This window comes from Pipra filicauda, unplaced genomic scaffold (assembly GCF_003945595.2).
Source record: "Pipra filicauda isolate LSUMZ 115617 unplaced genomic scaffold, ASM394559v2 scaffold371_size1224239_pilon, whole genome shotgun sequence".
Lineage (NCBI taxonomy): Eukaryota > Metazoa > Chordata > Aves > Passeriformes > Pipridae > Pipra > Pipra filicauda.
Genome location: NW_024104500.1, coordinates 604,473 through 631,174, shown reverse-complemented (window position 1 = coordinate 631,174; position 26,702 = coordinate 604,473). Strand labels below are relative to the sequence as shown.

The 26,702-nt window shown below is 40.9% G+C and overlaps 1 protein-coding gene across 3 annotated transcripts in view; it reads right to left on the bottom strand.

The window, feature by feature from the left end:
* PCDH15 (protocadherin related 15) overlaps positions 1–26,702 on the bottom strand; it is a 692,202-nt gene that overhangs the window by 573,707 nt on the left and 91,793 nt on the right. For all 3 annotated transcript variants that reach the window (XM_039384770.1, XM_039384768.1, XM_039384769.1), the window contains exon 2: positions 5,181–5,410. The gene's annotated coding sequence lies outside the window, so the exon portion shown is untranslated. The remainder of the gene's footprint in view (positions 1–5,180; positions 5,411–26,702) is intronic.

Genomic DNA, 26,702 nt, shown 5'->3' with positions numbered 1-26,702 from the left:
ATAGTTGATGCAAACCTCCAGCACAAACGAAAACAAATACAAACATATGTGCATATATGTGTGTGTAAACAGGAAGAGTATGTACATGTGATTACACCAAAAGAACATGGCAGCTAATTAACACCAAATCCCAGACTAGCTTCAGGTGGGAAAATACACCTGGGCTAACCAGTTTGTGGTGTGGTGGTAATAACTCCCTATGTCATGATGACTTTAAGTCACTGCCTATTCCACCACAAACTGACTAATTAACTCAGCTCTTGAGATGGCTTCAGATCTGAATTTTAGCTTTTATGTTCTGCATAATGAACACTGTCATTCAAAGGAAAACTAGGACATTTGTTCATGACAAGCCTGGTCACAGTGAGCACAAATACCTTCAGTGAATACACAGGCAGTGTCATTACACAAGAGGTTTTTTTAATGCTAAATACAACTACTTGTCTGGTGGAAAAAAAATGTTTAAGCATCCTTCCCTTTAAAAGCAAGAATATTATACCAAGGTAACAGAAGCAACAATTGCTCTTGATAATTTAGATATCATACAGGAGACTGTAAGACTTCAGAGCTAATGGCCTCGAATCCCTTTTCATGCAGTATGACATGCTCAATCCATTATTTAAACACCACAGCTGCTTAAATAAAAGCAAGATTTTGAATATTTCCCCCCTGCTACTGATTATTTCGCACAGGCAAAACAGCACATTGTCAAACCAACGTCAATTCACGTGTGTATTTCTTCAGCTCAGAAAGACTCATTTTCCTGAACAACTCGAGAACCACCCGTGGACTTCAAAAAAAAAAGAAAAATGGAAAGAATGAGTTATTGTGAGTCAGGCAAAAACTGATCATTTCAGTCTAGGTAACAGTTGATCATTTTGAGCTGTCTCAAAGAGAAAACAATCCTTGAAGTGTCTGAAAGATGAAATACTTATCGGGTTTTGTAACACCACTTTATCTGGTAATACCTGACTTGCTCTGTGTGACACAGCAAGTTTCCTAAAGGAAAGGTTAAAACAGCTATTCTGCATAGGGAAGGCTCCAGGGAGACTCCAGAGCCCCTTGCAGTGCCTAAAGAGGCTCCAAGAGACCCGGAGAGGGACTTGAGACAAGGGATGGAGGGACAGGACAAGGGGGAATGGCTTCAGACTGCCAGAGGGGAAATTCATGTTGGATATTGGGAAGAAACTCTTCCCTGTGAGGGTGGGGAGGCCCTGGCACAGGTTGCCCAGAGAAGCTGTGGCTGCCCCTGGATCCCTGGAAGTGTCCAAGGCCAGGTTGGACAGGGCTTGGAGCAACCTGGGCTGGTGGGAGGTGTCCCTGCCCATGGCAGGGGGGCGGAACGGGATGGGTTTTAAGGACCCTTCTAACCCAAACCATTCTGTGGTTCTGTGAAAAGAAAAAACTATCAAAAAATATTCCCATCCCCTAAAGTGAGTTCACTAAATGTCCTCTTTCTAAATGAAGCACATGAGATGCCATGTACATCTGACAGCACTTTGCTGCCCCTGTGACTTCGGGTTGAGCAGCACTGGACACCTGCTCCCTCACCACCCCTTCTCTTTCCTGAGCCACATTTTTATTACCTTCTTGTATTGTCCAAGACAGCTATAACTGGAGTCTACTAAATAAATTTGCTTGAGAAATTTATATGGGATTTGAAAGTTTAATGCAACTGCCAAAGATTTTGGAGTGCTGGGAGAATTAATCTCACTACTCATTACATTTATTGATTCCAATCAAGCTTCCGGACATCAGCACAGGTGCCACTGCTAAGAAATAAGAAGTTTCCAGGAAATCTGTACGTAAACCTCAAGTGACTGCCAGCTTTGGGAAAGGAAAAAATGCTCAGAAAGAGGTGTGTAATCTAAATGCCAGTAAAGGCAGTACTAATAGGCCATCATTCACCACGTGGGAAGCTTTCTCCAATACTGGTTTTGTAGCCAACTCAAGCTGGAACCACACTCCTTGAGCCTGTAACAGGGTCAGTATTTATAACAGCCTTTTCTCTTTAAATACTTTTTGAATTAGGGATGAAAAGTAATAAGGTGCTTCCACACCCAAAGGCTGGGGGTTGTTATTTTCTTTTTTTTTTAATCACAAGCTGAAAGTAGTTGAAGGTAGAAGCTGAACAGCCTCTCCAGCTGGTACATCTGCATCAAATACAGGTGGAGGCTTTTCTTTTGAGAATGGAAGAAAACAGCGATTGTGAGTTTTGGAAATAATTTACTACATTTGCTACAGTAAATCTGAGATAAGCAAAGTATTTGTGAACGTATGAAAAATAATGATGTGATTTTATGCAAAATAACCACAGAAGTATCCACTTCCCACTGAGGACAACCCCATTGCTGTCAGACTCTGGCTCAGCTGTGGAAAGAGCTCACTTCTTGGGACTCCAGTTTTATGGAACTGTTTGTAAGGACAAAATCAGTCTGAGCACACAGGTGGGGTCTGTTCCACACTAAACCAGTTGTTACAGATGAATGAAGTAACAGGAAGTTTTTGCCCCCACAGCTTACAGCTGCAGTCAGGAGGAGAGTGAGAGAAGGTAAGGGAGAGCGAGTGAGAGAGGTTTGCAGTGCCCAGGAACACAACAGTGGTGTGAGATCAATCCAGCAGAAACCACCACTGCTCAAATGCATTTCATTAAATCAGGATTTCCATATTTCTGCCATCACCACAATTACAGCCTCTATTAGCTAAGTCACACTAGGAATACCAGGGCAGGAAGGCCCTAGAGTTGGGACAAAGATTTTCCAGCAGCGGCTTAGAATCTCAGAATCACATTAAGTTCAAGAGTCTGGTTGAGCACAGCACAAGAACAATTTTATTTACATGACTGAAAACTAATTTTAACATAAATTGCTTTTCACTTTTTTTTTTTGGTGTGTAGTACAAACTGCATAAAGCTACAATGGAAAACACCTGGGAAAAGAATTATTCCAAGAGTTTGCTGCAACTCTCAATTTCTGAAGTATCATTTTTACTCACCGTGGTGTGCTAATAAACAAGAGCAGTACCAACAACAAGCCCTGCCTGAAAGATCTTTCTGGAACACCTGTGATGCAACAATTGCTTGAAATGGTTGGGATGGCTCATATTTTAGAGTGGGTCAACATTTACTCCTTAACAGAATAAATGCTTTTAAACTTTCCCATTTCTGAACTTTGTGCTTCAAACTTAAAAGAGAAAAAAACCTGCAAAGCTAAACAGCAAAACTTCAATAACTTGTCAGGATTCCTTCATGTTTATCATTTTGCACAAATACAGCCTTGATATAGTTTAATCCTAGCTATTCTTTGCAAAATTAAGTTAAATGTAAACGATAAATAACAATTAGCCCATTCAGTCTGAATTTTCTGGTTTTCTGTGTCCTCATTTGACTTCACGTTGAGTGTTATTTTGAGACATGCTGCTAAAAGAGCAACATAAAAAGTGGCCTAAACTTTCTGACTAGGTTGATTGCAACCCTGTTACTTCCACAAAAATACAGAATTTTACTCTCTGGATAATACCTAACCTAGCCTATTAACCTATCAGGCAACGGGATCAACTTGTGGAATTTTATGTACAGGCTTTCATTAGTTTGTGGCTGAGAAGGCGTCGCTGCCACAAATCAGAGTTTACTCCTAATAGATTGTTTGACTCCTCTTTGCAATTGGAAGTACAAGCACAGCCATAAAAACCTTCACAGCCACTTTCTTGTCTATGAGCTCAACCTCACAGGCTCGTGGGACACACCTTAGCAGAGGGAGTGTCAATTAAGAGAGAGAGTCCTGAAAGATAACTCACAATATTAAGAAAAACCAAAACAAACACACAAACAAAAAAAAACCCCAAACAAAAAACCAACAACAGCAACGACAAAACCAAAACATAAATAAACAAACAAAACAAACAAACAAAACAACCCCAACCAAACCATCTTTGTGTTGCCATTTGTACATATTTACAGATGCCACCGAGAAACACCAGCATGAAAGTTAATTAACCAGGTTGACTGACAAAGGAAACAGATGTGAGTATAGTAATCTTCTGCACTGGAATTAATTTCATCAAGTTTTAGGTGATGCCACAAATAAAGGTCAGGTTGTACTACTGAGATGATCAAGAACACAAACTGTAAATCTATTGCAACATTTAATAACACACATTTCCCACAGGGCAGGAACCCTTTCAGGCAACCATGTGACGAGCAAATACTTAAATGTCACACTTTGAAAATCACTTAACCGGTGCCTTCCACAGCACATACTTCCCCTTCAAAACAGAACAAGAGGAGCAGTTTCTGAAGCACATAGGACATTTCACACTGTCTTCCTAATTGCCTCTAATTGTCAGTTATGATTTTGCACACCACAGTTTAAACCCTATCAAGGATGCATTCCATCAGCTGCAAACAGATAAGAAAAGGCCGCAAGGGAACATGACTTTCATGTGCTTGGACATCCCCTGCAAACCATAGTTAAGGATGTTTTATCTACTCCCATGGTGGTATTTCCTGAATTCCATATGATTTGGATTTTAAAGCATCAAGTAATGCGATAACCGAGCTCATCTTCAAATTACTTTTCCAATACTTCATTCTTACTCTCCTGTTTCTGTTCTGTATTTATCTGATTTCAGCCTCCTGCCAAGGATCTGCTGCTTTCTGCCATTCCAGTCTGCCTCCAGTTTTCAAGCATTTCCTTCCATCTCTTCACCTCTCCAGTTCTCTTCCCTTAGCTGCCAATTAAGAGTCATCTCCTCGGAAATTTTTGTTCCAAGGACATTTGATCACCAGAACTGAGCTAAAATTAAATATTAAGTCGACTTACCAAACTAAAGCAAATTAGCATGTGTGATTCTTCAGGTATCTTTAATAAAGATACAGATTATAGACAAATCACGGGGTTGGACATGAGGAGGAATTTCTCCCTGGAAAGGGTGGTCAGGCCTTGTCAGGGGCTGCCCAGGGAGGTTTGGAGTGCCCATCCCTGGAGGTGTCCCAGGAAGGCCTGGCCGTGGCACTCAGTGCTCTGGGCTGGGGGACAAGGTGGGCATCGGGCACAGGGGGGACTCAGTGATCTCTCCCAACACAAATGATTCGGGGGTTCTGCCATTGTTTTCTTTACTATTAAAGAATTGTGTTCCCTGAATCCAACAGATCAACCCAAAATGAAATAAAAGACCCTCACCTTTCCATCCTGGGCGTACGCGGCTCCCGACAAACCCCCCCAGCTGAACGTACTGTATCCCTTGTCCTTCTCTGAGCAACCTTCTTCTCCAGCTCCCTCAGTCTTGCTTCCTGCTGGACCTTATTCTACGTCTGTGCAGAACCACCGGAGGCATTATCCACGGAGCAGATCCCTCTCCACATTGCTCAGCACGTTACTTGTGGTGCTGCAGTGGGTGAGAAGCCCATGCTCTGTGAAAGACAAAGCCACAAAGAGAGAGAAGACAATGTCAGAAGAGACAGCAAGACCCAGATCAGACAGCAGTTGGCTGAGTTGGGTGCAGAGCAGGTGCTCAGCACAGGACTCGGCAGCCTGAATGATCCCAAGGGAAGCGCCTTCCAAAATGACTCTTAAGACCAAATAAACAACTTGAAGCCTGTTCTCCCCCAACCAAACCTCATTTTACACTGGTTAGTCACAAAGCAATTACTGCCTGTTACAAAAATCACACAATGGCTTGGGTTGGAAGGGACCTTAAAGATCATCTTATTCCAACCCTCCCTTGCAATATTGCAGTATTTTCTAGAAAAAGAGTTCAGCTCATGCACCATTGTTCTTCAGATGGGGAAAAAAAAAAGCCCTTAACCTCTTAGTACTTTTCATTAACTACAGCTTAAACCCCTATGTATCTTCAGCAAACCCCAAATGGTCTTAAACAGAGGTCCAACAGCATTTACCAGACCACAGAAAATATAACGGGAATGTTTCTTGTGTATTCTCATCAGAACAAAATAACACTTCAAATAAAAATCATTTTATGAAGTCATTTCAAAAATACTAAAGAAAATATAAAGTGCAAGGCTTGTTCTGTTTAATTTTTTTTTAAATGAAAATGGTAATAAAATACGAAAATTGTGAGTTAAAATTTCTTTAAAACATCAGGGAAACTTGCAGCTTGAAATAGTAATAGTTTCATCCAGGAAAAACAAAGTGAAACACACTAGAATGAATTTTTAATATCCAATTAATGGACAGATGATGACTTGCACAGAGCCACAGTGCCAGCCTGGGGAGCTGCAGTGGGCACAGAAGCCTCGAGCTGAGAAGCAGAGCTGGAGCTGCTGCTCCATCAAATGCAGAAGCACAGGATGATCTGAGCCAGTGGGGTTTGTCTTCCAATAACTTTTTCTTAGTGAAAAAAAAAAAAAAATCAATTTGCAACACTTTTCGTAGATAAAGCAGACAAACTCTTGGTCCAGGTGGCAAGAAAAAGAAACCTATGCAATGCTAGGGCTGAAAACCTCAGGAACACAACCTAGGCAATAAGTTTTGCTGGTAAGGAAGCAGGGCAAAATAGCAGAGTTCCTTTAACCATGCTTGAAACAAATACCAGTTTCCAAATCACTTCAGATGCACATATATCCTAAACCTGCTATAAACATTCCATAGATATTCAGGAATAAGTTCTTTAGTTCTTTGGTATAGGGATGAGTAAAGATGCTTGTGTAAGGAGTTGGTGCTGAAGAATAATAACCTCTTTTTGTCTGATGGAGAGGAAATTAGAGGCACTTCAATAACATAAAATATCCCTCAACCATGGGTCATATGCTTAAAATTAGAAAAATCACGAAATTCAACAACACTTCATGAGAAAACTGATCCTGCTCCAAAGTATGAAATGTTTTCTTCCTGTTTTTCAGCACTATGAAACAGAACTTTACTAAAGCTTCTTAAACAAAGTTACCTACAAAAAGATAGGGGAAAAGGACATTTAAGAAGGGAAGGCTCACAGTCAAAGTGTTGGATTATATTACATTATTATAGCTACTGGTGCAATCTTAATTCACCTCTGCTGTGCATATTTATCATGAAACCAGCTGGAACCACACTCCTCTGCTCCAGGAGGCTCCTGCCTTGGGCCCAGCACCAAAGGGGGAAGAATAAAGTAAATGGTATATCCGGAAATTCCGAGTGTTTGAATTCCTAACTTAAAAAATTTCTTTGTACAAGACGTGCACATTACACACACAGACACGTGTCACCCCAGTGTCAAACGTTTCACAGCTCAAAAAAGGCTGACCCTCCAAGACTTGCTTTCTATCAAAAATATTCACCACTCCCCTCCTCTTCTGGTTATCAGTGCTACGAAAAAGAAAAACCACCACGAATTTCACAAAGCTGTTCTCCAGACAAGTGACATTTAGCCCACTGTTCCTCCACGTTCCTGGCAATCTTCCCCTGCTCAAGTGTGCTAACATTAATAAAGAATTCTAAGGTGAGCAAGAACTCTTAGGAATATGTCAAGGACTGGGGGAGAAAAGCACCATTGGAGAGGAAAATCCATTAGAAAAATGAAAAACAAGATCAAGCCAACTATGACTCTCATATTGCAGGACTACCAAGCTGCCTTATTAAATTGCCAGTAAGAAGAAAAATAAACAAAAAGGATGGAATTAGGAGAAGCAGCAACCCACTCAGTATTGAAGTGTCTGAAAGTTTGCCTCAATTCTAATAACGTACGTGAAAAAAAACGAGAAGTTGAATTACTTTTTCCAGGCGTTTTATTAAAATACATTTTATTGGAATACACACAAACATACTCTTCCTCTGTTTTCCAGAGAAGTAGGGGAGTATGTACATGTGTATGAGGGAAGAAAGATAGGCTCTAACACTAAGGCATTTGTTCCAAGGATTTCCCTTGTTCCCTGTTTTCACCTGCCACACTTCCCTGTTTGATCCATCTTTTCCTCTCTATCAGTAGGTTCAAAGGTTTGGGTCAATAAAGTCCCTGAATACTCACCCTAGAGCAAGAAATTTGGTCAGGAGATAAAAGAGCAGCGAAGTCTACAAAGTGCAAAATTTCAGCAATCTCAGATAATCAACTAAGTGCAGAGATCTGATCTTAAATAAACCATCAAATATTGCAAATGATTCAAAATCACAGTATAATCTGTCAGATCCTCTCAAATTTCCATCAAATACATTTCCAGGACATGAAGGGCTTCAGTTAATTAATAAGGATTCCTGAAATCATGTAAAACATCAGAAAAAACCAGAGGTAGGGTCATTTGTCTTAAAAAGGGGGATAAAAAATTAACAAAATCACAGCACTCAAGGGGAAAAAATTAAATTAATCATACCCATCCTTCACATAAAACACTCTAAACTTTGCAGTCTGGGGTTCCCAAATGGGAAATAAATGGGCTCAGGTATATTTGGACCCCAGTAAATATAGCATAGAATGTTTCATGACATGACTTTTCATTAACATTTCATGTGTTTATTATTTTTTAACTAATGCTTACAGTACAAAACTACTACATACATTAAAAATTGACTGAAACCAAATGAAAACTAGAATTTAAGGATGGGAGTTGCCAAGGTTCAAATAGCAGGGATCACAAAAACTGGCTAAAAGTATACAAAATAAACCAGTCCAAACAGCAGAAGTTATTTTTCTTATACAAAGTCAACCACATTAATGAGGATGTTTCCTATGGGAAAACATACTATAATTTGAGCAATTTTTAAGTAAAAGGTTAATGGATATAAATTACGAAAAACAGCCCTTTACTGGGGAGACAAATCATCTCATTAAGCCTGGTGACATTCCTGGCTTCAGTTACAACAGAACTGCACCCTTCAGTACTTCAGTACCCTTTAATTGATTTATTTTCTCAGCCATTGTCAACTGTAAGAAGGAGTGAAAGTCTCCCAGTGCCAAAGAATGAACCTCACCTGGGGAGAAACCCAGGGATGGCTGAAAATCAGGGAAGCAGACCTTTATGGAGGGATTTCCTGAGACCAGAACAAACCATTGTTGTCCTGCTCCGAGAGACGATGTTAACACGAACACGAACAAGCCTGGTGATGGCATCCAAACCCAGACAAAGAGTGGCAGCTACATGGGGAGAAACCCTTTCCAGGAGCAGTTTTCTGACTCAGTTCTTACATCTCCCATTTGTTCTCCTCCCCAAATCTCTGTTCTGGCAAGGAATCTCTCTCCCAGAGTGCTGCATCTCATTACTAAGGCATCCGCTTCAAGCCAAGTCTTTTTTCATCCTAATGTAAAAATCTTCACTAACAGAAAAATGCCAAATGATCTATTTTTCTTTAGAGGTGAGCCAAATCTGCATACTCGATTTCTTATTTAACTGGACCCATCTATAACAACTACAGACTCCAGTTTCTCCCTACCATGACAGAGGCTTCCTTCTTAATACTTCACCACAGCCAGTCAACTCCCAAAAAAAACCAGAAAAAAATGAATATATCTATGTGATTAATGCTTGACTCACAGTACCAGTCAGTGAAACTTCAGCAATGCGTTTTTCTTTTTTTACAACTAAATATAGCAGTAGCTATATTTTCAGTCACTATAGCTAAAATAATTAGCTAGAATTAGCGTATTTTTAACTAATCTAGTTAATAATTGCCAAAATGGAGATGATGTCGAGCTGGGGGTTGCAGAAAGAGAGCAGGCAGCAGCAGCAGCTGCCACCAGACAGATCCATTACATTATTTCTCCCATTTTATCTCCAGACTAGACCCAAGTTTTCCAACTACAGCTATGATCTACACTGGAAGCAGAATCCTGTTCACAGGACTGTTACACACAGGAACTGTCTTTCTAGCTTCCAGCCTTCTAAAAAGAAATCCTGCTGGCAAAAAACTCATCAGCAAAATTCTGAAATTCCTCAAAGAACATCATATATTATGGAACTGTGTATGTGAGGTAATGGTTCAGTTCTGTCCCTAGCAGAAATGTGAACTGAAACTGCACATCCTGAAACGAAACACCAGTAGTAAAAAAAGCAAACTAAGAAGAAAAAGGAAATATCACAGTGGGCATCAGCAAGGCATTGACAAAGCTCTCAGCATCAGCCTGACCCTCTGGGTTGAAATCCAGGATGCACATCACAGGGAGGTGGCCACTGCTGTCCACCTCCTGCTGTCAGTCTCTTCCAGTGCCACTAAGACAAGTAGAAAAAGCTGCTGAATTGAAATGTAAGATCTGTAGCAGGACTAAAAACATCTTGTGTTTTTATGTTGTCTTGAAGCACATATTGAACCAGACCATGAGAATCCCAGCAGCTGATGTGTTTAAAAGTCCTAAAGCAATGAAGAAAGCTTTCCACAGCCGTCTTTTCCCAGGCCTTGCAGAGCTGTTGCTTTGACTGTGATAGGGGACATCAAAGAAAACATAAATGCCTGTGTCTGGTTAAAAGGATCTGTCACAGACGTGTCCTTCAGAGAATCCCAGAATGGTTTTGGCTGGAAGGAACCTGAAAGCTCAGCCAGTCCCACCCCCTGCCATGGGCAGGGACACCTCCCACTAGCCCAGGATGCTCCAAGCCCCGTCCAACCTGGCCTTGGACACTTCCAGGGATCCAGGGGCAGCCACAGCTTCTCTGGGCAACCTGTGCCAGGGCCTCCCCACCTTCACAGGGAAGAGCAAATAATGCCACTATTATTTATTCCATAACCTTATGAAGATCTTAATGGTATTTAAGTGTATTAATGACAATGGTTTTTTTCTAGAGTCACAGGGCGAAATTTAAAAGTAACCAACTCCAGGCAGCCTATTAAGTTATTTTAGGCAGGGGCAAAGGCTTTTCAGGTGTAACTGGTTTTCAATTCATTCTACATCTGAACATATGCTGGTATTTTAATCAAAATCCATTGTACAGCATCTGTTTTACACTCCAAAATTTCAGACATTTACTTGAAGAATACTGAAATGAATTAGAGGCTGAGCTTTAACAAACTGATGAGAGAGGCTGAGTCATAAACTCATTTGATGGAGAAATCAAGAGCTGTGAAGCCACACACGCTTCTGAAGTGGCAGAACCAGCTCACTTCTCCTCTTGCCCCTCAGCAGAACCAAGAACCTACATCAGACATCCCAACCACCTTCTGTTCTACAAAGTACAATAAATCAGCGTCTCCAGAGAGGACACCCGGAGTCATGGGATGGCTCATGTACAGAAATGTAGATACTCCTGATTTGTTACATACCCAAACACCTGAAAAGACAAGGAAAAACTAGGTTTTCAAGAACAGCATGAAATGCACCACAAGCATATTCAGTATTTCCTCTGTTAGATGTATTGCCTGATAGATTATATGTTCCACACAGAACACAAAACACCAAAGCTATGCCAGCTAAAGTTTCCAATAGAAACCTCAGAGTTGGACTCCACAATTTTTGTTGCATTCTGCTTGAACTTTTAACATCGTTGGTACGTTTTCTCATTCTAAATCAATTAAAAAAAAATAATTTAACGTGGAGCCAGAATTTGATAAAAATAAATTAAAAAATGACATATCGAAACAAAACCAAAACTGAAAATATTTAACCTCTTACAAGCTCACATAAAGCTGTCTGTCACACCTTTTGATACTGGAACTTTTCATACAAGTTGCAATGAATCAAAATAAGTATTGGAATCTCGTGAAGGCACACAACCATTCCCATGCCCCTCATTTTAAGCCAAGTTTGGTAGTTTTAAGTTTAGTTGTTAACTGTCTACAGTGCTAACAAGTGAACAAAATATTAAAGATTAAGAAGTCTCTTCCTATGGCTGTGGTGTTTAGTCAGCTTACAAACACTTTATAAAGTCAACTATGAACAAAGAAACAGTTTCTATCTAACGTGTTATTTAACTTGAATTTTACTGAAAGCAATAATCAAAACTAAGATTATGGAAAAATCTCCATTAATTGTGGGTGGAGAACTAGAGTTTCTCAATACTTCTGACTGCAGCAGCAATTAATATATTCTATATTGAGTCTATTCATCAGGCTGAGAGAATCTAAAAATATCCCAGCGCTAAGAATGATGATTTCTCTGTCTGCTGCACAGACAGCTTTTCTGCTCCCTCTCTTCAGGGAATCCTCTGCCTGGTGCCTCCACATTTCATATTCAGAAAGAGATTTCAAATAATTTTCTGGCATTTCTCCAGCATTAACTCTGACACAGTCAATTCAGCAGAGAAATGCCAGATTTCATACAGCTTCTGAGGGGGTGGGATTGACAGTACTTTGCTAAGGCCCCTCCCTCTCCCTGCTTTTATTGCAAATAATTTTTTTACATATTTTCCTAACAAAATTTGATTTCATCAACATATCCAGTGGGCTTACAATACAGGTATTGTTGCTGGAAATGTCAGTACTTCAAATGTGATTCCTGATGTAACTCTCATAGGATATTGAGAAATAGCCAAGTAAATTTATTCTTTCTATCTAAATGTCAGTTTAAGTATAAAAAAACCCTAAATATCATGAATAGAAGAAGTATGTGCACTGTATATCTAATGTGACGATCTGGATAAGAAACCAAATTAAATCTGTTTCATATGAGAATACTGTACCCTACAGTGGAGGATGTCAACGGGCCCTCTATAAAAGCAAATGTATATTACAGACATAAATAACTTTACAAGACCTGTTTTATTGTAATCATAAAACCTAAAAAACATGATGGAATCAAAGGCATATTAGAGTTTAAAATACCATAAACCAGAAGCTATTATATCCCTATCATACAGGATTATTTAAAAGAAGACATAATCACTAAATCAAAATTTATCTTACATCAGTAACAGGAAAAATGTGTTCGTCTGAGCCACACGGTTTTCATCAGCTCCCCATCTGAGTCCCTCCACAAAGTCAACAATGTCTCTCTTCAGAAAAAGTATGGAGAAAAGTTGGGATCTTCACATGGATAAATAACTGGTTGTGAAGATGGGAAACTGAGGGTAGGATTGAACGGTCGGAGTTGTCCCAGAGCAGTCAGCTCAGCTGGGAGCTGTCCTGTCCAACAAAGCCACAATCAGTCTGGGAAAAGAGTCCCTAGGAAGGTGACATTCTGTGGATGAGAGGAAGGAAGTTAAGACAGCAAAGACAAGGACCACCCGTGAAGGTCTGCAGATGGACTCTCCATGTCTCAGCGACTGAGCAATCACAGTGATGGATGGAAGGCAACGGGAAGAAACGTCGAGTGATGTACCCAGGGGGAAAACATCCTGGCTTTACACACAAAATGATGGACACCTGCTGAATATTGATATGCAGGAACCATAATGTGGGGCTGCAACTATCAGTGCTACGAGAGAAAATTGGCTCAGGCTCCTTGACAGTCAATTAAAAAGTAAAATGAAGAATAAAAACAACAGGAAAAAAAAAATATCTTGTGTTTCTGTATAAATCCACAGTGCAAACGTGTACGTAATTCTGATTCCCCCACCTCAAAAAGTGAATCGAAGGGTTCAAAAGTGGTAAAGAAAGCTGAGACCTTTCAGTCAGGAGAGGGAGATGACTCAGCAGAGGGATGGCAGAGGCTCAGCAAACACTTAGCAAACCCAGAGCAAGATGCAAAGGGGGACAGCCCAACCTGGTGCTCGCTGTTCCCCTCAGGATCAGAGCATCCCACACCAATTCCAAACAAACAAAAGGCAGTGGAATTCCCTTTGTGGTCTGCAATTAGGCAGAGGAACTTTGCTCCCAGACACCATGCGTTTACATGGGTCTGAGAGGAGACTCAGAATTTACATGGGAGAAAGACCCCATGATTGTACCTCTGGCTTCCCAGCTCCCCGAGCGTGCAGAGCCTGAGAGAGTTTGCTAAGGAATTTTTATTGCACGCTTGATCTAAACTCATATTGCCATACAGGTATCTGACTTGCAAGAGAAGAGCCCTAAAAATGATGGAAAAGCATGAAAATGAAGTAGAGAAGAGGAGAAGAACCCTTCATCTTGAGCTTAAAACGGCTCAGCAGCATTCGACAGGAGATGTGAGGATATGAACACTGGGAACATAAGAAGGGGGAAAAAAGCAAAGATCACACCCAGCCTTGCAGTTTTCTTTGCTCAGCCTCATCACTGGAGGGAACATTAACTGAACACTGCTCTGTGACTGCACTGGGGAATCCACTCAGACACACTTTGGACCCAGCAGTGCCCCCACACTGGTGCTGTGCAAGTCCTACAAACCCAGACCCTCCTCTTTAATCTCTACCCACCACTGTGCTTAGTTTCTGCTCCCAAAACACCCCCCAACCCTACTGCAGCCTTCACCCAAATGCACTGTACTCTCCTTTTGGACTGGCATATCCCCTCACCCTTTTTGTCAATGAAGACAATGCCCTGATCACATCCCCGGGCACACAGGAATCCCTGGGCCAGGGATCTGCACCCCAGTCAGCACTAAAAGGTTGGTAAATACACAGGCACATGAAAAAGAATAAATACTGAGTCCATATGAAACAGAGACAGATTGTCTGGGGATGTAGGTTCTTCCCTTTCAGGATTCCTGGTTCCCACAGCTCTGCATCTAAATTCCAGGCTCGACCCAGACTAGAGGTTTAATTTGCTGAAGGTTACATAGATAGCTTTGGCAGAGATCTGAATCAGACTCCAGTCCTGTGTAGGATTTTAATTGCAAAGTATCCTCTCCACAAACAGATTTATTTTTCTTGGTTCTATTCTACTATAAATAATAAACCTTCCTCTGTAATGCATGAAAGCTCACTATGTGCTCCAGTAAAACCATTCATAATTATTAAGTTATCTGATTATGTTTGCCCTTTTGTGCATTTGAGCACCTCAGAGTCACAGAAGGTATTAAAGCATTTACAAACCAGGTAAATAATTTATTTTCACTTCTGAACAGAGCTCACTCTGGTCATTTGCCCCTTCATATTGCATATTATTATATGCAATCAATCACCTAAACTACATGTGGTTGCCATCTCCTATACCAATGTCTGAATGGCCAACAACATCAGCTGTAAGTAGGATTTCTATTTTACACCAAATATTCTTGTTTGGACATGAATACCCCATATCTGTGTGAATAGAGATCCCCACAGAATGAAAATCTGTTCTCTGAATACTTGATAAAACAAAAAGGCATCAGAAATGCTTGCAAGGAGCCTGAGTGTGACTGATAAGAAAGCTATATAAATCTCCAGTATACACTTGCCAACTCAATTCTGAAACACTCAGCTGATTCGAACTGCAGATTACTGACTTTGCTCCAACCATCCCCATTTTCATCTTCTGCTAAAAATATGCATTTACACAAACCAGCAAAGAAGTCCAGGATGCCCAAACTTTAATAAATCACAGACATCGATTTAATCTCACGTAAGTGAAGCTTCCCACTGTCCTTTTAAAATAAACAAGGAGGACACAGAGGCCTGCACATAATCACTAAATTACAAAGAACAGATGTGAAACATTAACAAGGAAATGCTTATGCTGGCAAGGAGCAAGGACTATAAAACAGCACGCATTGTACCAAGCCAGATTGGCTTCCCAATGACTCATACTTATGAGACTACAAACAAGAAGGAACAAAAATTAAATGGTTCATTTGACTGGGCCTAATACACTTTAGTTACTTTAAATTAACTGCTAATTGTGCCATTGCTTTCCCTTATTCTCTTCCTTTTGACTTCTGGGTTGAAATGCCTTGATGGAGGGGACACTACTAGAAAAACCCACACGGTTCCTGTCTAGGCATTTACCCCTCATCAATTCACTATTAGTGCAAACATTCCTTTCAAATCATGCATTCCTTTATCTGAAATTAAAGTGTCTCTCTGTCCATTGTCTGTTCATCACCTCACTACACCAACTACGCATGTGATGAATTTTTCTTTCAGTTTTTGAAATCAGCTCTCTAAATATTTTAATCTGTTCATCTCACACTTGGGGCCCTGGGCAACCAGGGATAGTGGAAGCTGTCTGTGCCCATGGCAGGGGGTGGAACAAGGTGAGCTTTAAGGTCCCTTCCAACCCAAAGCAGTCTGGGATTCTCTGATATTATCAGGCCTATTTCTCACCCTTCACTGAGAGAGGGAGAAAAAAGAAAGGGGAGTCAACTTCTTGCACTGTGTCCCAAAGGAGGGTGTCCAAGCCATATCAGGTTATTCAGGATAACAGAGACCAAGAACCGCTATGAAGTGCAGGACAACAAAGGCTAAAATGCAAATAAGTAATTGCAATTCACTGAATTTTAATTAGGACCTTTTGGCAGGTATGGTATCCTTTGGAAAAAGGTTTTTAACCACGGTGCTGACACTGCTTGCCTCTCATACACACGTTTTTCTATTCTATGCCTGTCCTACAAAAATGCCCTTGTATTTCAAGCAACTTCATGGTTTATTGGCCTCATGACTTGCGTTGCAAGCAATGACAAACAATCTTTCCTCTGTGTGAACAATATGTCAGCACCATTCCTTGCTGAACATATCCAAGCTTGACTGTATCATGGTCACTTCACACTCCTAGGAGTTTGACTTGGATGGTCCATGTGAGAGCTTCACAACTCAGGGTATTCTGTGTTTCTAATAAGGGAACATGTATGTTATGGGCAGGTTACTGCCCACTTTCATGATGCCAGTGAGAAAACATGTTCCATCTCCTACAAACAGAACCTTTCTACTTGGTATGCCTCTATCACAACTACTTTAATAGGCCAATATTATTTTCTGTTGTTCCTCAAAACACATAAAAATTAATACCTCAACTACGTCTCATAAAGGATCCAAGCAAGATTTACACAATCAGTTTATAAAGAATAAGAACAAAGATGGTGCATGTTGGGAAATTTCTACTGCTCCAACTGCTGATGAATGGATCAAGTTATTTTTTTATTTTTTTTTTTTCCTATTTCTCACACAGATACCTGTATATATGGTTAAAGCAGAAGTCCTCATTATGACCAACCTGGATTAACTTTGATAGCACTGGGGACAGATTTTCTTCCTATTATTCACTGGGAGGGGGAAAGAGGGAGACAGTGAACATCTTAATTTCTCAACACATCCATTGGTGGGGAAAGTAGCACATCCTTTGCTGAACTCTGTCAGTGATTATTTAAGCATAACCATTTAAAAATTCAGGATTTGCAATTGGAGTTTCTCAGGCTACAGATCCTATTAAAAGGCTTTCTTATGCCTTCATCTTCCAGATTGAAGAGTCCTTTAGTATCACATCATCTTTCAGTGTTTATGCAGACAGAAGATGCAGGAAATCACTTCACGCCTCTTTTCTTCCAACAAAATGGACAACTCATTTTTTATCTTACTGCAAATCAAGCATCCTCAAATCATTGCTGTGCCTCCTTCCTCGCAGTGTTGGAACTCAAAGAAGATTCTCCAGCCTAGGAATGATCTTGTCACTACTTCATAGGGAAATAGCAGCACTTCTGAGTCCAGGCTGACATTGCCCTCTATTTGTTATTATTAGACAGATCCTCATAAGTCTGTTCTTAAGACCACTAAAGAAAATACAGACAAATTTGCTTCAGCATTTTAGACTGATAAATTTTGGGTAATAAGTCTATTAACAGATTATTATGTTTCTTACTTTTCATAAGGAAGGGCACTGAAGCAGCTAATGCTGCAAGGCATCTGAGAAATGGAGGAAAAGCTCCCTTTAGGAACCTAAGGGAGCAGGAACGGGAAAAGACAGGCTACAGAAGGTGATTCAAAGCTGGAAACAATAGGTGAAGTTAAAAAACTGTTTTGTTTCACGGTTTAATCACACTTATAGTTAAGAACCACCATTTGAAGAGCCCAGTTATGGCACTCCTGAGAAACTCCACTGACCTGCACTGCAGAAATGCTCACTTACTCTTCCCCATCCAGATCCTGATATTCACAATTCTATTTTAACAGAGTTGTTAAAATTCATGACTCGCATTCAGATTTGGAAGAAATCTGGAAGTGGCAGGAAAGAAGACAAGCAAGTAGCCTCCCAGCTGTGGTGAACTGTACAGCTCAACTTCAATGCTGAGATTTTGAATTTGTTCAAGGCTAAGGGAGCCTGAGAACTTCACATTTCAGCGCCTCTGCAGCTACTTTGCCACCTAACCTGAAGAAAAATGCAGAGGATCATTACAAGCACCTGTGTTATTCTTGTTATCTTTCCCATCCACTTGACAGAATAAAAAAAGATAATTAAAAACCACTGTTGGAACAGTAACAGAACATTCTGCGTGCACAAAGAGAAGAATCAACGTACAAAGACCAGAGAGCAACGGAAAGCATTAAAAAAAAAATTATTAAAAATTAGTTTTAAAGTGCTCTACTAACAAATTGTCTTCTGCAAAGAGGTCTACAGGGCATTAACTTCAAGGGATCATAGTACTTGTTTTCTCACAGAACCAGAACAAGTATTTACAGTCATTAGGAGTCTTCAGCACATTGAATTATGCAGCTGGCAAAGCACAATACAGGAACAAGTAAGTATTGTGTTCATCGAGGCCATGGACATGAACTCCATGCAATTCCTTCATAAGGCATAGGAAATATAGTGGTTGAAATGCCAAATTGTTAACAAATATCCCCTTTTATTATTAGATATCGGGGAGAGTTACTAAGTCACTCATTAAATGCCCTGAAGGTCTCACGTGAATATTCCTGAAGCAGAAAAGAGATGCAAATTTGGTTTTGCTGGGTCACCCTGTAGTGTTTGAAAGAAAAGGCTCATGAACCATCAAACCAAGCATGATCTACCTGGAGAGTATCCACAATAAGGGACATTGACCTTCAGTCAGACTAGAAATCAGGGCAAAGGACAATCAAACCGGCTCATTTCTGGGAAGTTCACAGACAAAAACGTCCTGTGTTTACTTTATCTACCTTTTCCTGCTCTGGACTCCCACATGGCTTTGGGAAAAGATGAGTAATTTGGCTGATGGTGTGAACTTTGAGAGAAATACCTGCTAATCCCATCCACAGCCAGAGGAGCACACGGCACAATCCTTCACCTTGGGGACACATTTAACGAGAGAGAATTAAAGGACACGGGTCTCCAGAAGCACCACTCTGCCAACCAACAGCACCCATCTTGCCAAACACGCAGCTTAAACCCAAAACCTGACTTTGTTTCTAGGATACTATTTCCAGAGAGACGAAGGAGAGGCACCTCTGGCACAGCAAGCAGCACAGGGGATGGACAATACTGCTCCAGGCACTGGGAACTGAGCACGGTCTTACCCTTCCAGATGGTCTTACCCTTCCAACATTCTCGAAGCGCTGATGGGCAGGGCCCTTGAGACAGCCAGGGGGGAAGGACATACATCCATCAGTTCAGGGTTAGCCTCCCTGGCACTGAAAATCATGTATACTTCTCAGTGACCAGCTCTGAGGCCAAGATAAAAATGTTTCAGCAACTGTTCTTTCTAGAAGTGAACAGTGTGTTTCCTGCTATGGCTGGAATATGTGAAATAATGACAGTGACCCTTAGCCAAGGGTGATTTCCATAGTTTGAAATGCAGCCTTCCTGTGAATTTTGTGGCAATCAGATTCTTCTTTGCTTATTTGTCTTCTTACTCTGTTTATTTATGTAGGAACATTACCAGCATGAGTAATTCAACAGGGCCAGAACAGTGGAGTCAGACAGAATGAGAAGGAATAACAGACAGGAATAATGGGTACAGCAGACTGGCACATTTCAGCTCCAGCAAAAGGCTACTCTGGGATCAATCCCATGCATCCCAAATAGCTGAACACATCAGCTGATCTCTGACAAACAGACTGGGAGGCAAGAAAAGAAGCATGAAGCTCTTTATGTTTGCACCTGACCAGGCATAATATGAATTCCAGGGGCAGGAGCAGCCTTTTATTTACACTGTCCACACTGGGTGGGTAACACAGGTGGCCTTTGAGCTCTGGATACAAGGTGCCTCTCCTCACTGTTCTTTTTTGCTCTCAGTCACTGAAGAGACCAAAATCTTCCTTGCCCCAAGCAGGCTCGGGCAAGGAACAAATCAAAATTTCTATAAAGTCTATTGCTTGCGGTACACAAAGTTTCACTCCTCTTCCCTCACAAGAAGGAGAAAAGGAAAAGGATGTACAGAATCTGTGGTACCCTGGCCCTGCCTGAGCAACAGCATCCAGACCCAGACTCCAGTTCCCCAAGTCCTGTCATCTGCTTCATTTTCCCTCCCTTACACTTTTGTGGCCAGTTACAGCAGTGGGAAGTTTCTGAAGTGATATGATTCTCAGTCATCTTCCCTAAGACAAGGGAAGATACATATATATAAATATATTTATATATATAAATAATTACTTGTCTGATGTTTGTATTAAAAATATTTGTGTTTATAACTATTCTAAATTTGATAGTCCACTATCAAATTCTGCTGTTGAAATATTCTGTCTCATCTATTATCAATTTATATATTATTTGTAAATGTAATTATAATATAATTCTTTAATGTATAATTATATATTAGATGTGTAATTATAATAGCTATTATAGATATTTAATAAATATTATTTAAATATTTGATAATTATTTGATAATTATTTAATAATTTTGATTTTTATATATATGTGTGTGTTTGTGCCTGTGTGTGCCTGTGTGTGTGTATAGCCCAGGCAAGTATTTATAGTATCCCAGCAATCAGTGCTGCAGCAAATTCTGCTGAGCTGAACAGCAGGGGTCTATTTGCCAGATCAAATGTGGATCCCAATGGCAGCACTGATCTTGGTCCCACACAGCTGAGAGATACATATTAAGTGGAAAAGTGATATTCTCTATGTAAATAATAACAGTAATCAAAATAAATTCAAGATTCCTAACAGGCCTGAAAAGGTGATCAAAATATTTAACAGAAACCAAGAAACTCAGCACCAAGAAAGAAAAAAACACACTTCCCTTTCTTCCTACATATGGAAGTACCAAAACCCACATTTACTTGTATCTCCTATTTCAAAAACTGTTTATTACCTACAATCCTGCATTTCTACAGCTCACTGCTACATACCCAAAACAGTCACTTTTTCCTGTAATATTACTTTTCATACCTGAGAAAGTATAATACAATAATATAATACCCACCAAGTATAATACACCAGTTGAGGATCTGCTCTCACGTTACCCCAGGTCTGCACCAGGGGAAGGCCATGCCAGTACATCCTTCCTTCCTGGCTGCCCTATCCAGCCCCTGCCCCCCAGGAGCTGGCACAAGCCATGGAATTTAAGAGACTGTTCTGCATCTTCTTCCTTTCAGTTCAGGAGGCGACAACCTTGCCACAGAATGTTTTTATTGGAAACCACTGAAGGCTACTTTAAAATATGTTAATACCACAGTATCTGCCTCACTTCAGTTATAAGGTTTATTTGCTAAGCTATGAAGCCTCACTACACCTGGACTGACTTCCAGATTTCAGAACAAAGCCTTCACAGAATCCCAGAATGGTTTGGGTTGGAAGGGACCTTCAAGTCCATCTCGTTCCACCAGCCCAGGTTGCTCCAAGCCCTGTCCAACCTGGCCTTGGACACTTCCAGGGATCCAGGGGCAGCCACAGCTTCTCTGGGCAACCTGGGCCAGGGCCTCCCCACCCTCACAGGGAACAATTCCTTCACAATATCCCACCTAACCCTGCCCTCTGGCAGTCTGAAGCCATTCCCCCTTTGTCCTGTCACTTCAGCCCCTGTCCAAAGTCCCTTTCCAGCTCTTCAGGTACTTCAAACTGCCTTTGGAGGCTTGGCATGACTAAAAAATAATAATAGTAATAATAATAACAACCTTCCATTGTGAATACTATGAACCTACAAAAATTCATTTCAAGTATTTAATGTTTGCTGGAAAAACCTTCCCCAGAAGATCATTGACAAAATGTTAATCTGCACCCAGTGCTTTGCAACCCCAGCCATTAATAAATTATGTGTACACAAGGAATTTGCTTCAGTATAATGTTCTAAACTTGCACATGCAATTCCCAAATATTTTCAGCAGCCTCTTGCTTCATAATTTTGTTGATGGAGGCAGGGTTTTCAACAGGGTTGGTTTGTTCTTCTCCTTTGCTAAAGCAGACACGTGTTTGAAAATCAAAAACACATGCAAAGACTACCATCAAAAACACATGTTAAGTGTTCATTCCCACCTCACCAAGTGTTTGAAGACTTCCTGTTCGTGAGAGGCTTCAAGAAAGCTCTTTACCATGTCCTGCTAATCAGGAAATTAAAATACTTTTTTTATAATATATTCTCACTATTAGGACTAAGATTTCTTTAGCTGGGGGGTCTCTTCAGACTTACTGAAATGGTCTCAGCAGTGACTGTTAGAGAGAGTATTCGTGGCTGTACATGTTGATAACAATGGAAAATTTGATATAATTAACACATTTAAATTTAGCTCTAATTTTTTAAGTTACTTCGAGCAACAGCGATGCTACATCTGAGACTAAAGACTTGAAATACAACATTCCTCTTGGTGTCACAGCTCATGACAAGCAGCAAGGTGTAATCACCAGCAGACAGTTCTGCTGTGGAGGTGGGATCCCAGCTCCCACCACCTTCCTCAGGCACCAGCCAGGCAACAGCATCCTGTACCAGTCAGGCCACCTTTGACTCCCCTGCAGATGCTGCTGCAGCTCTCCCTGCACACACTGTTGGGATTCAAACAGTGTCTTTGCAGTGCTTAATTCCCACCACATTGATGAAAGGTAGCTTTTCCCAGCATCTCAAAAAACCTCACAGGTAGGAAGGAGCCTTTGCTTCTCTTCTGCCCCCACAGACAGCATGTGGATGAAGAACCATGGTAAACTGTGCCAGGTCTAAATGATCTGGCCACTGCACACAATAAACTACAAAAGGATGAATAAACTACAGCAGCTCCAAGATTAATTTCTGCCTGTGCTTATTAATAGCAAGCAATGCTGCCAGTTACTCATTGCAGCCTGTGGGGAAAATCTCTCTTGGGCAGGAACTCCAGTCATTGCTGAAGGATCTGAAACACTGCACACAGCATGAAAATATTGAACTTGCCTCTCTTTCTGCAAACAGCCTAAAAGGAATTATCAAGCACTCCACTGGTGAGAAACAACAGGTTGTGCTATACAGTGCCACAGAACACCAGGTAGTAACAACAGAAGGAAAAGAAATGTGCTGTTTGCTTTCCTTGCTTGCAGACTAGCGAGCTGCTGACGGGAAAAAGTGCTGAGAATTTCAGCACTGGGTTTGTCCACAATGGAAATTTTCATTAAAATAAATGAGAACCCAGAATAGAAAAGACAGAATCACAGAATCCCAGGCTGGAAAAGCCCTCCAAGATCACCGAGTCCCCCCTGTGCCCGATGCCCACCCTGACCCCCAGCCCAGAGCACTGAGTGCCACGGCCAGGCCTTCCTGGGACACCTCCAGGGATGGGCACTCCAAACCTCCCTGGGCAGCCCCTGACAAGGCCTGACCACCCTTTCCAGCAACAAATTCCTCCTCCTGCCCAACCTGAGCCTCCCCTGGCACAGCTGGAGGCCGTTCCCTCTCCTCCTGTCCCTTGTTCCCTGGGAGCAGAGCCGACCCCCCCCCCGGCTCCCCCCTCCTGTCAGGTAGGAAGGTAAGGAGGAAGCCAACAGAGCCAGCACCTAAACATGGATCTCCAACAACATGCTCCAGGAAGAAGCCAATCAGAGGTTGGCTGTGGGCACTAAAAATAAAAGTAAGAAAAAAGACGCCATAACTTTTTGACTTTATCAAGACTGGGAGCACGGAAAAGAAGAACACAGAGCAACGCCATCTCAATTTACTGTAAAACTACCCCACTCTTAAATTCAGAAAATAAAATGTATTATTTAATACAGAAAAGTATGACCCAAAGTGCTCTAAGTGATTCCTCAAAAAAAAAAAAAAAAAAACAAACCAAAAAAACTAAAAGTTAAAGGCTGCTTCAGAAACAGACTTGTCATTTGCTACATCCAGCTCTCTGAATTTTTCCTGGCTGGAAATTCCTATGAAAATGATCCAACATGACTTTTTGGTCACTTAGCACTACAAGAAAATAACTTCATTTTTCAAAGAGGTGAGAACCATTTTTTCCCTATCTTTGCTGCAACATCCCCAGATGCAGTAAATGGAAATTTTCAGCAGTATGCATTCAGAATAAAAAGCAAAATCATCCAATAAAAACAGACATCCAATGATGGAAATGCTGTAGTGTTAATTCCTCTGTGTAAAGGTGTGAAAGAGACTTTTGCCTACCAAAATTGCTCATTTCAAACAACCAGCAAACAAAATTTTGTGGACTAACAGATGTCTAACAGATCATAAAACCCAGACATACTTTATTACCATTGAAACCGTCAATGCTTGCAAAGATGTAATGCTTCCACAAGGAAGGATCCTTGCTTAGGGAGTGCCTGTTTAGATAATGGTGGAGAATAAAAGCCCATCTATCTCACTGCAATCAAAAAAATCCCACTGCCTGGGACACAGGCAAGCAGTCAGGGAGAGCTATGACATTACCTCCTGGAGGCATTACTGCAGGTCCTGCTACAGAGCACTAAAGGCATCCATGGTTCTGCACTTAAATGACCTGAGAAGTTAGAATTAACTCTATGTCCGTGGTGGGGGGAAACAATGTCCTATGGAAACATTTCTACAGACCTCCCTGGTTCATCACAGCAGTTAAAATACAGCACTTACACTGGTAAAAGGATAAATTACACTTGTGAACCTCACCTTTGGAATCCCTGAGATCAAACACACATTCTGAGCCTGGTTCTTCCCCAATGAAGAACAGTTCTTGCAGCAGCAAATCAAGGCAGGGAGAGAGAGCTGTAATCCAGTGCTAAGTTAATCAAGCTTGAGATGCAGAGGCAGAGGGGGAAAAAGAGAGAGTAAATATTATATTTCAATGTCAGTATTTATGAGCAAAGACAACTAGCAGCTTGCCAAGCTAACAAGGTGGCACTACCACAGATCCCTGCACTGCAGGGCCTTTCCCCCCCCTCAAAACTTCTTTCTGAAGAAAGAAGGAACCACCAATAGGACAAGAGGGCTCGGTCTTAACCTGTGCCAGGGAGTTTTAGGCTGGACATTAGGAAGAACTTCTTAACAGAAAGGGCAGTTAAGCCCAGGAATGGGCTGCTCAGGCAGGTGGTGGAGTCAACATCCCTGGAGGTGTTTAAGAAAAGACTGGATGTGGAATCAGTGCCATGGTCTGGGTGACATCGGTTGGACTCAATGATCTCAGAGGTCTTTTCCAACCTAGCTGATTCTGTGGTTCTGTAAGCATCAGAATCTGACCATCATACCAACAGTGCAGGTTTTCAGGACTTGCCAAAACAAGGGAGTGATATTCACACTGAGAAATTGTTTTTCAGAGATTATTGAGGATGAAACTTGACAATGAGCTACATGGCACTAAACCAGCTGCATGTATAGGAGTGAAAACAGTCAAGGACTGAGTGTTAAAATCAGCTGGGACTCTAAATAGCATTCTCCTTTACCCTCGTCTCTTTTTTCATAAAACTCAGAAAAATCCATTTTTTAAATTTCTACCTTTCTGTCAGTTCTGGTTGGAACTGTTAAACGTGTTCAAAACCTATTAGTGTGAGGAAGAGAGATTAAAAACAGATAAGGAGGCACAAGGGGCTGCATGGTCATATAAACTGTATTTTCACAGATACACTAAACTAGGAAAGCATGAGGGAAGAAAAACAGAAAGACCACAAGGGGAAGAAATTGGACAGAAACCATCGTATTAAATCAGTTTTGTCACGAACAGAGTGAGCACAAGTCCTGTTGAAGTCTGAGACATAAGCTATGTACTTATTGAAATTGAGCCTATACAGCCTGAAGAGTATATCTGAATGCCGTGTTTTGCCAGTCTAAAAAAAATTACCTTTTTCTTGGTTCAGATCCCAATGAACCTATATTATTAACTGTCAAGTTACATCAATTATATAGGAAAAAATAAGTGAGAAGTTTGACAAAATTAGATCAAATCTTTAGGTCTCCCTTATTTGAATGCTCAACTGAAGGTGTTTCTGAAGTTTTGTTGCCCAGATTTTCACATCAAATAACCAATGACATGGAACTGAGGGTCTAAGGGAAAAGGTAAAATAATTGCACGACTTAGTATAATGCCAAGCACATCAGCACAGCAGCAATGATCAGGAGTCACACTTTCTCCCTCCAGCCAAAACAAATTATCTCCTTTTTTCAGCTTTCAAATGGAAGACAAACTCCTCTTTCAGAAGCAAAAAGAAATGTGTTGCTGCCACGTACAAAAATTAATGGGTCGCCTTCAGTCTGCTACAACTTCCTAGCAGTGGGTCCAATGAATCCAGAGAGGAGATTTCACACAAAAAGGACTGATCCTTTGAACTGTGGACTCCATGCTGAATATATTTAACAAAAAGATACATATTTATTTACAGAAATACAAACTTCATCACTCAAAGATGCCACATCACAGCTGGGAGACTCTGGGCTATATAAGAAGGACACACAGGCTGCTGGGAGTTAGAGGACCTTCAAAAAAATTCATCAACTTATCATAAGCAGCCTCCTGCTACAGAGAGTGAAAACAAATAGTAACTATCGGAAATTATAAAACAAAACCAAAAAGGTATTTTTAAGTCCTAAAACTAATAAATGCTCCCTTTCTTTTAATTGAGATAAATGATTCCCTTGCCCCCCAAACAACAAAAACCTCTCAACATACTCCGATTGAAGGAAAAACAAAAAAGGAAAAGAAGCAAAAGAAAAAAAGATTGAATTTTTAATCATGGATCC